Source organism: Stenella coeruleoalba, assembly GCF_951394435.1.
Source record: "Stenella coeruleoalba genome assembly, chromosome: 7".
NCBI classification, from domain to species: domain Eukaryota; kingdom Metazoa; phylum Chordata; class Mammalia; order Artiodactyla; family Delphinidae; genus Stenella; species Stenella coeruleoalba.
Genome location: NC_137153.1, coordinates 26,711,567 through 26,721,962, shown reverse-complemented (window position 1 = coordinate 26,721,962; position 10,396 = coordinate 26,711,567). Strand labels below are relative to the sequence as shown.

General features: G+C 35.1%; 1 pseudogene across 1 annotated transcript; it reads right to left on the bottom strand.

The window, feature by feature from the left end:
* Positions 1–1,557: 1,557 nt before the first annotated feature.
* On the bottom strand, positions 1,558–2,183 carry LOC307189442 (receptor expression-enhancing protein 5-like; annotated as a pseudogene). The gene has a single exon. The product of its transcript is annotated as a receptor expression-enhancing protein 5-like (transcript).
* Between the last annotated feature and the right edge of the window lie 8,213 nt (positions 2,184–10,396).

Below are 10,396 nucleotides of genomic sequence, written 5' to 3'. Positions count from 1 at the left end.
TTATAACTTTTTTAAATTATTGGTGCTTTTGGATTCTAAGAAATCCTTGCCTACATCTAGATTTCACAGCTATTCTCTCATAATTTCCTCTAGAAATTTTGTCTTTTACATTTATGCCTATAATGTATACTTTTCTGCTTAATTTTTGTGTATGTCTGAGTTAGAAACCAACTTCATTTTTTCTCCAAGTGGTTAACCAGTTATATCAGCTTTAGTTTTTAAAAAGACTATATTTTCCTTTTCAAATGACCTTAGTGCCTTTAAAGTCAATTGACCATATACATGTGAGTCTATCTGGACACTCCTCTTCTATTTCTTTATCCTTAAGTCAGTATTACATTGTCTTGAATATTATAGCCCGAGAGGATGTCACAAAATCAGGTAGTTTGTTATTTTCCAAAATTGTTTTAGTATTTTAGGGCTTTTGAATTTCCACAAACATTTTATAATCAGCTTGTTAATTTGTACGAAGTAGTCAACTGGGATTTAGATAGAGATTGCATTGATTTAGTAAATAAGTTTTTTTGAGAATTCATTTCCTAACAATTTCAAGTTACCCAACCTATGATCATGATATGCTTGCTTTGTTATTTATTTGTTTATTTTTTTAATGTCTTCTTTAATGTCTCTCTGCAATATATTCCAGTTATTATTGTCTAAGTTTTTCCCATTCTTCATTTTATTTCTTAGAACTATTTTCTTAGTTTGATTGATTTGGTTTGTAAGGATATTGGATTTTTTTTCATTTTCCTACTTCAGTTATTTATTCTTAGTATTCAGAAATACAACTGGACTTTGTACATTGACAGTGTAATCTGAAATTTTGTTAAATGAATATCTTGGCTTTAAAATTTTGTAAATTTCTTAGGCTTTTTCTATGTAATCTATCATATCACCTGTGAGTAATGAAAATTTTACTAATTTTTAATTCTTTATTGTTTCTGAAATTTTTATTTTCTTGCCTGTGGATAGGTTAAGAGCCCAGAACAATGTGATTGAAGTAGTATATGGTTGGCACTTAAAAATATTTTTTCCCTTGGAGTTTTAATCTCTAAAAATATTGCAAAAGCTTGAAGCATACTCTGATTCTTAATCTGAGCTGAATAACAGATATATTAAATGAGATAAAGCTACTTAATACAGCAAATGAAGTGCTTCTCAGGTCTTGAAAGGCAGTTAGAATTTATACATACATGTAGATCTGTTCTTGGTCCTTACCCTGCTTATCCATCCACAGGATACATAAAAGACATTCACTCTACCATCTTACCTTAGAACTGCCCACAAAATTTTTTGGGGGGAGATATATAATTTTATTTTAAGTTTATATTTCCTACAGGATGGTATGATAGGTCTTTTCCTACCCAGAGGCAAAATATGTTTTCTAAGAACTTGCTCACTGCCCATTGCATTAAATTTAAATTTAAATGCTCCCTAGGTATATAGACAGTAAAAGTAAGCAAAAAAACTTACAACACATTCATTTTTTTAATATATCAAAAATGTTTCCAAGGCAACATTATTAAAATGATTATACCACAGTTCCTAATATAACACCAAGCTCTAATAGGAAAGTACAGAGAGGGCAGAAATGTTTCATCCACTCAGTGGTTTAGGTGCTTTTCTTTTTCTCATGCAGTAAATTCACGGCAGCTTTCTTGGCTTCTTTAGAGATGGCATCTGCCGTCTCTTTGGCTTTGTCCTTCAAGTCATTCACTGCCTTGTCTACCTGGGACTTGTGCTTCAGGAAGAAAAGACAGATGATGCGCTTATAGAGCAAGTCCACTCTATTGGCAGGGCTGGGAGCCATGCACCACAACAGGAAGCTGCACTTCAACAAGTAGTAGAAGGGGAACCATAACAGGAAGAGGTCAGAGAAGAATTCGGCAATGCTGAACACACCAAACACTGCCCAGTAGGTCAGCCACTGGGTATCATCTTCTATGTTGGGGCTCTCTATGGCTTTAATTGAGACATAGGCTGGGTAACCAAATCTTATCAGGTTGCAGAGGAGAGAGGCTCCATAACCAAACACTAGGTACAAAGCCACCAGCCCAATGACACTGAGTGCCATGTAGCTCCAGTTCACGCTGGTGTTGGCCTCGAGCTTGGCCAAGAGGTCAGTCACTGCCATTCTTCTGATGAAGGAATTGGTAGAACCCCTACCTCATGGCTGCAGACATGGCTGTCACACTGCCACTGGGGGCTGCTCCTAGTGCCAGGTGGCGGGTGGGGCGGGAGGCAGACAATTCAATGAGTCCCTCCACAACCTCCCCACAGCCCCCTCCTTGCCCTGCCTACCCACGCTGCCCCCTTTCCCTCCTGCACCCTGTGCTCTGCGGCCAGTGCCATGCTCAGGGCAGCAGCCCCAGGAGCAGCTGCTCCTGGCCAGGCAGCTGCTCCCCTCCCCAACCCTACCCCTACCCACACCCCACTACCCTCCAGCCCACAAAATTTATGGGATGCAGCAAAAGCAGCTCTAAGAATGAAGTTCATAGCAATAAATGCCTACCTCAAGAAACAAAAAGAGTCTCAAATAAATGACCTAACTTCACACCTTAAGGAACTAGGAAGAGAGCAAAGCCAAAAATTAGTAGAAGGAAGGAAATAACTAATATTACAGAAGAAATTAATGAAATAGATACTAAAAAGACAATAGAAAAGATAAAAATAAACTAAGAGCTGATTCTCTGAAAAGATTTTTAAAATTGAGAAAATTTTAGCTAGACTCACCAAGAAAAAAAGATAAAATCAAATAAATTAGAAATGAAAGAGGAGATATTAAAACTAATATCACAGAAACACAAAGAATCATAAGATATTACTGCCAACAATTATGTGCCAACAAGTTGGACAATCTAGAAGAAATGGATAAATTCCCAGACATACAACCTTACAAGACTGAATCATGATGAAATAGAAAATCTGAATAGACATTACTAGAATCAGTAATCAAAACCTCTCAACACAGCAAATTCTAGGACCAGACTTCATTGGTAAATTCTACCAAACATTGAAAGAAAAATTAGTACCTATCCTTCTCAAAATCCTCCAAAAATTTGAAGAGGAGGGAACCCTTCCAAACTCATTTCACAAAGCCAAGATTACCCTAATACAAAATCCAGACAAAGACACTACAAAGGAAGAAAATTACAAGCCAATACCCAGGATGAACATAAATACAAAAGTCCTCAAAAAAATATAAGCAAACCAAATTCAACAATACATTAAGATGATCTTACACCGTGATCAAGTGGAATTTTATTCCAAGGATGCAAGGATGGTTCAACACCCACAAATCAGTCAATGTGACATACCATATTAACAAAATCGAGGATAAAAAGTATATAATCATCTCAATAGATGTAGAAAAATCATTTGACAAAATTGGACATCCATTTATGATAAAACTTCTCAACAAAGCCAAAAAAAAAAAATAAAAGAAATATATCTCAACATAATAAAGCCCATATATGACAACCCCAAAGCTAACATCATACTCAATGGTGAAAAGCTGAAAGCTTTTTCTCTAAGATCAGGAGCAAGACAGGGATATCCACTCTTGTCACTTTTATTCAACATATTATTGGAAGTTCTAGCCAGAGCAATTAGGCAAGAAGAATAAATAAAAGACATCTAAATTGGAAAGGAAGAAGTAAAACTGTCATTTTTGCAGATGACATGATATTATATATAGAAAATCCTAAAGGCTCCAGCAAAAAATTATTAGAATTACTAAACAAATTCAGTAAATTTTCAGGATACAAAATCAATACACAAAAATATGTTGTGTTTCTATACACTAATAGTAAGCTATCAGAAAGAGAAATTAAGAAAACTATCCCATTTGCCATCATACTGAATAGAATAAATTACCTAGGAATAAATCTAACTAAGGAGGTAAAAGACCTGTACTCGGAAAACTATAAGACACCAATGAAAGAAATTGAAGATGACACAGAAAGATGGAAAAATATACTGTGCTCATGCATTGGAATAATTAATATTGTTAAAATGACCACACTACCCAAGGTAATCTACAGATTCAATGAAATCTGTATCAAAATACCAATGGCATTTTTCACAGAACTAGAACAAATAATTCTAAAATTTGTATGGAAACACAAAAGGCCCCAAATAGCCAAAACAATCTTGAGAAAGAAGAACACAGTTGGAGGTAACACATGCCCTGATTTCAAACTATACTACAAAGCTACAGTAATCAAAACATCATGATACTGGCACAAAAACAGACATATAGATCAATGGAAGAGAATAGAGAGTCCAGAAATGAACCCACATTTATATGGACAATTAATCTATGACAAAGATGTCAGAATATACAATAAGGAAAAGAGAGCCTCTTCAATAAATGGTGTTGGGAAAACTGGACAGCTACATGTAAAAGAATCAAACTGGGCTACTTTCTCACACTACGCACAAAAATAAATTCAAAATGGATTAAAGGCTTAAATGTAAGATCTGAAACCATAAAAATTCTAGAAGAAAACTGAAGAGTAACTGAATATGTAATTGTGTCATACATTTTGCCAAATCAGGTGTTGTATTACAAAGAAGTGCCAAAGGTTTAATAAAATTATATGTGACAGAGCAAATTTATTATTTTTCTGCTAATGAGGAATTAGTATCCTTATTGAAAAAGTCCTTTACTTAAAAAAAAAATCTGTGGAGCAAAACTCCAGATCATGGGATAATTTTATAAATACTCAATCCAATCCCAAACCCTGGGGGTGGTGGATGGTGAGACAAAAGACCTCATTTACATAAAGTCTAGAAATGCAATGACCTCAAGCCTCCCCACTGCACTGAGAGTATCAAATGGAATATATCTTACTTGACCTTGTTATAGCTTCCACCCAGCAGGACTCAGGACAGAGGGGGAGAAAAAAGTTTCCTCCATGAATATAAGGAGGAAAGAGGGAAGAAGGGAGAAAGGAAAAAGAGGGGAAGGGAAAAAATTTAGTTGTTATGGACTTTAAGAGAAAAAAAGACCAACTCATTTTAAATCAATGATTGTGAATTCACCATTTGACAAATATTTCCTTAGTGCTGGAAACAACTCTTCTGCCCATGAAATTCACATTAAGGAGAAAGAAACACATAAAATCAATGCTACTCTCAAGTAATATGAATTCCTGTTTTAGTAGTAATAAAGGACTTGGGGTGCAAAAAAAAAGCAAAAGACTTCTTGCTATTTTACTTTTCTGCAAGTTATTTGCAAATAGGAAAAAATTGTAAAGTTTAGGAACACATTATAAATTTAAACCATTAAAATAGAAAAAATCTATGTCGAAGGACATGTACCAGGAAGTGGAATCTGTAATAACTATAGAATAAAGCACAGTCTGGTTTTAATTAAGTTTAAATTAGTTTTACATGAAAATAAATTGGCTTTGAATCTACGAGATTAAAATAATAATATTAACATCTAAAAGAAATGCTGCTTTTTATATCTTCTCAGTCAAACCCAAAGGCCTAGATGAAATAAAAACAGAAATTGTAAATTACCAATTACTTTAATTGTCGGGTTATTTATGTTCATTTGATTCTTTGAAACATGCTTAATAGGCAATTTTAAAATATTAGAAGGGCTTCCCTGGTGGCACAGTGGTTGAGAGTCTGCCTGCTGATGCAGGGGACACAGGTTCATGCCCTGGTCCGGGAAGATCCCACATGTCGCGGAGCGGCTGGGCCCGTGAGCCATGGCCGCTGAGCCTGCACGTCCGGAGCCTGTGCTCCGCAATGGGAGAGGCCACAACAGTGAGAGGCCCGCGTACCGCAAAAAAATAAATAAATAAAAATAAAAATTAGAAGCTATCAGTTAGGTATATGTAATGAAAATGGATATTAAAATCAAGAGAGTCATTTGAAAGATATGTTGTTTTCTATCCTGAAAAGCTCAGTTCTGCTAAATCAATAGGAAAGTTCATTTGTTATTATTAATGGAATACATTTAATAATTTATTATTAACAATAAATTATTGTTTATTATAAAAAATCTACTCCCTGTGTGTTTTCTTTATTCTAACAAAATTAGAACAAGTTTCAACTAAAGTAAACATCCCTCCATTACCTGTTTTTCTTTCATCATTGTTCATGTTTTTCACAAGCAAAAATAGAATTTATTATTGACACCTTCAAATGCCTCCCAACACACATTTGTAAATAATTATAAACAATATCATTCTTGTTGACATATATTCCTAGGAATGATGATGGGGCATGTCTCTTTCTTTCTTTCTGAATGCATTTAAAATTCATGACAGATGTTAAACATTCAAGATGTCTCCACGGAACCTCTCCCTAATGTCTCCCTCTCTTCTTCTCCCACCACTCACATTTCTAAAAATTGTACACAGATGCTAATATCCTCACAGAGATGGGCAAGCTTAGCACTTGAAAAGCCATTAGACCTATATCTCACATTTCATATATGAAGAAGGGAAAGCCCACCCAGTATGAATGATGTGCTCATGATGCAGACGTGCTCAGATCTTGGTTCCTCTGACTCTCAAGGAGTTATACCAGTGGCCTTTCCCAGTGGAGCATGTGAGCACTGGATCCAGGGCCTCATAACTACATGGCTGGAGCAGAGTAATAATTATCCTTGACCCTCAGTTTCTTCCTCGGCAAAGTTGTGAGGATTGAATAAATGAGTGTGTATAAAATTATACCTTGGTACCTGGCACCAAAAGGAAAACAAATGTTAGTTGAGATAACATAGTCTTTTTAATTTCAAAGAAAGTTTCCATTCCTACTTTAACTGTTATTGTGAAGATTAAATAAATTATGTAATGAGTGATATAACTCTTACACATGTATAAGCATTGAACTCTGGCAGTATCCATGCAAGTAGATCCAATTAGCATCAAGTTTTGAATTTATTTTAGTCAGAGTTCATCCTAGACATCTATTTTTCAAGGCCAAAATTGCCTAAATAAATGAATTATAATTGTCAAATGCCTTTCTCTGTCCCTCTTCAATTCCTTAGAATCTATGTTCTCATCAACTGTTCCTCTCCTCCACCCCTGAATCCTATCTCTTAATATATCTTGCTGTCTACCTCGTTTTTGCTGGTCCAATTCCTTTCTTACCTCCATCCTTCTTCAGTGATACTACTTGCTGCTTTCTCTAACAATCCTGTATGGACAATGTGAGTTCAATTCTCCTAGAAATTGTAAGTCAAGTTACCCAGAGAGCCAGATAAGAAAAAGAGTATACTGTGAAAGAATGAGATTAGTAATGATGTTAGCTGCAGCAGCTTAAAGAATAATACTTCCCATTTCATGAATGTCAGCTATATACCAGGTAGTGTTCTTAGAAAGTGTCACACATGAGTTAATTTAAACTCTTGAGAAACTCGAAGGGTTAATATTATTATCCCCATTTTTAAAGTTAGAAATTTGAAAAATGTAAGCAGTTTATAAAACCTGCATGATGTACACAGCTGGACAGTGGCACCCCATGTTCGTGACCTCTAAATGTACCATTGAGATGATGCACATCGAGGTTTGAATTCAATCAACTTAACTAAGGATGATCCTAGAAAAATAAACTTCTGAACAAAAAAGTTGAAACCTAATTAACTACTTTGTAATATATTTGAAGTAAACATTTATTAGTAGAGGGAGGGTGATGAAAATTCTCAAAAACCAAACTTTGGCATTTTTTGTCCAGAACTTTTTAGAGGGTAGAGAGAAAAAGAGAGGCAAAAGCATTTTTTTAGAAGATGTATTCTAATGTATGTCATGAATTATCCATAACATTTCAACATGACTCTGTGAACCATCCCACAGAAATGATTCAACTCTTTCTTTGGCAGAACAAGTACCTGTCTAATTAAAAACATGTCCAGTAGTTCACTTGGAAACACAACAAAGGATATTCCTGACAATGAACTGACAAGATCTGCTCTATAAAATACAGGTTTCCCCACATAAATAAATAACTAAGATTTTTGTTTTATATATCAAAACCATTATTGTTGATCATCTCAGACAACTAAATCCTTGAGACTCATTGGGTGGATCAAAAATGCTTTGACTTTAGAAGTAGGTATAACACTGGTAAAGATAGGAGGGAGGTGGCAAAGGTTGGGTGATCTCTTTCCCCAGATCCCTCCTAATAAGACTGCTGCAAACAGACTAACCACGTTGATCAAGGAAGGCTGGACCTCTCCATGTACTCCCTTTCCTGACCCATATCCTACATCCATTCCCTCTCAAATGGTCATTAAACTCATGAAATAATGTTTAAATTCATTAAACACCAAGAAAATGCAAATGAAGCCAGAAGGACATGTCATATCATTACTCAATCACAGAAAGGACAAAATTTCCAAAATGAACAATAAACAAAAAAGAAACAAAGACAAAAACAAAAAAGGCAGGAAAACAATAACAATTAGTAAGGCTGTGGAGTCACATGCATGTTCACACACTGTTGGAGGATATGTAAATTTTAATGACTTTGAAAACCATTTGATATTATCTACTAAAGTTGGAAATACCTGTACCCCATGTGCCAACAATTTCCGTCTTATGTATAGACTAAACAAAAATAGATGCAAATGTGCACCAAGGAGCACATTCAAGAATGTTCAAAATAGAATTATTCATAATAGTCAAAATCTGAGAACAATGCAAATGTACATCACCAGAAGAAGTGAATATAGTTATATGATCATAGAATAGGATACTGTGCAGCAATAAATTTGAAAAATTATAGCTGTCTGCAACAACATGGAAAAATCTCTCAATATGATACAAGCAAAAGAGGACAGACTCAAGAGTACTTTATGAATGATTTTATTTGTATAAAGTACAAAAGGTGACAAAATTATTGTGTTAGGATTCAGAATGCTGGATATCTTGGTAAGAACAGGAGCATGGTTATTCATAGGGGGCGTAGAGGAAGCTTCCTCGGTGCTGGTCATTTTCCCTCTCCTGATCTGAGATGTGAGTCTCCAAAAGAGTGTACTCTGTGATGAAGCATTGAGCTATTTATTTTTGAGCTATTTATTATTTTGAGCTATTTTTTATTTTCTCTCAGTGTGTTTTTCATAAGAAAAAGAGGTGTTTTTTTTTAAAGAAATTCAGCAAATAACTGGATATGTTATAGATATTGGGGTATACATACCTACAGGACCAGCTGGAAAAAATTATTAAATGTTAGCTGAATCCAGACATCTACTCCAAGATTAAATTTTCACTGACAATGTCATTATACAGCTTTAAAAAGTGCTATTTCCTTGGAAGGAAACCCTAAGGATAGAAAACTTTGTTAACCAACTCAAAAATATTCTCAAAAGTGGTACAAGACACAATGCTGAAGGTGTCTGCCAACAGTAGAACTGTTTTTTGAAATACCAAAGTGGGAAAACGTATTATTTGTAATATTAAGGAAAAAATAGACAATTCACACCCACACCTATGGAAAATGCTTGAGGGTCAATATTGACCTTAGGAAATGCATCCAACTTGATTCAAGCTATTTTCCCAACAAGAAGAAAAAATATTTATTTTTGAATCAAGGCACTGCTTTAAATCTCACCTAAGAAATCCTCTGAAGACCCAGCTGGCTCAATGCTATAAAAAAATCACATAAATTTTATACATACGCACACACACACACATATTTCAAACATGTCAATCAGTTATCTATAGAAAGTTATTTATTGAATTTCAGTGAATAAATTCATCTCCCAGTCCAACCTCCTTTCTTTTTTTGAATCAGAGAATGTAGTCACTAAATTTAAGCCAAAATGTTATTTGTCTTATATGTTCTCTCGGTGGAAATAAGCTATATATACATGACCTTGTCTTGTCCCCCTGGTTCTGATAATACCAGAACCAGATTGTTGTGATTGTTAATTTTGTCTCAAATTGACTGAGCCACAGCTGTCCAGATATTTAGTTAAACATTATTCTGGGTATGTCTGTGAGGGTGTTTCTGGGTGAGATTAACATCTGCATCAGTAAACTAAGTAAATCAGATTGCCCTCCCCAAAATGAGTGGGTCTCATCCAACCCACTGAAGGCCTAAATTGAATAAAAATCTAAATAAGAAAAATTTCACTCTCTCTGCCTCTCTTGGAGCTTCGGACATTGTTCTCCTCTTGACTTCAGACTCAGACTCAAACTGGAATTTGTAACACCAAATCTCCTGGGTCTCCAGCTTACTGATTGCCGATCATGGGACTTTCCAGGCTCCATAATATGTGAGCTTATGCCTTATAATATCCTATTGGTTTTGTTTCTCTGGAAAACCCAGACTAATACACACGTAGAGATTTTTCTTATTGCCGTGTTTTCTTCTGGATGTAGCTCCAAGTCTTCCTAACTCCATTCTCATTGAGCTCTACTTGCTCTGTGGT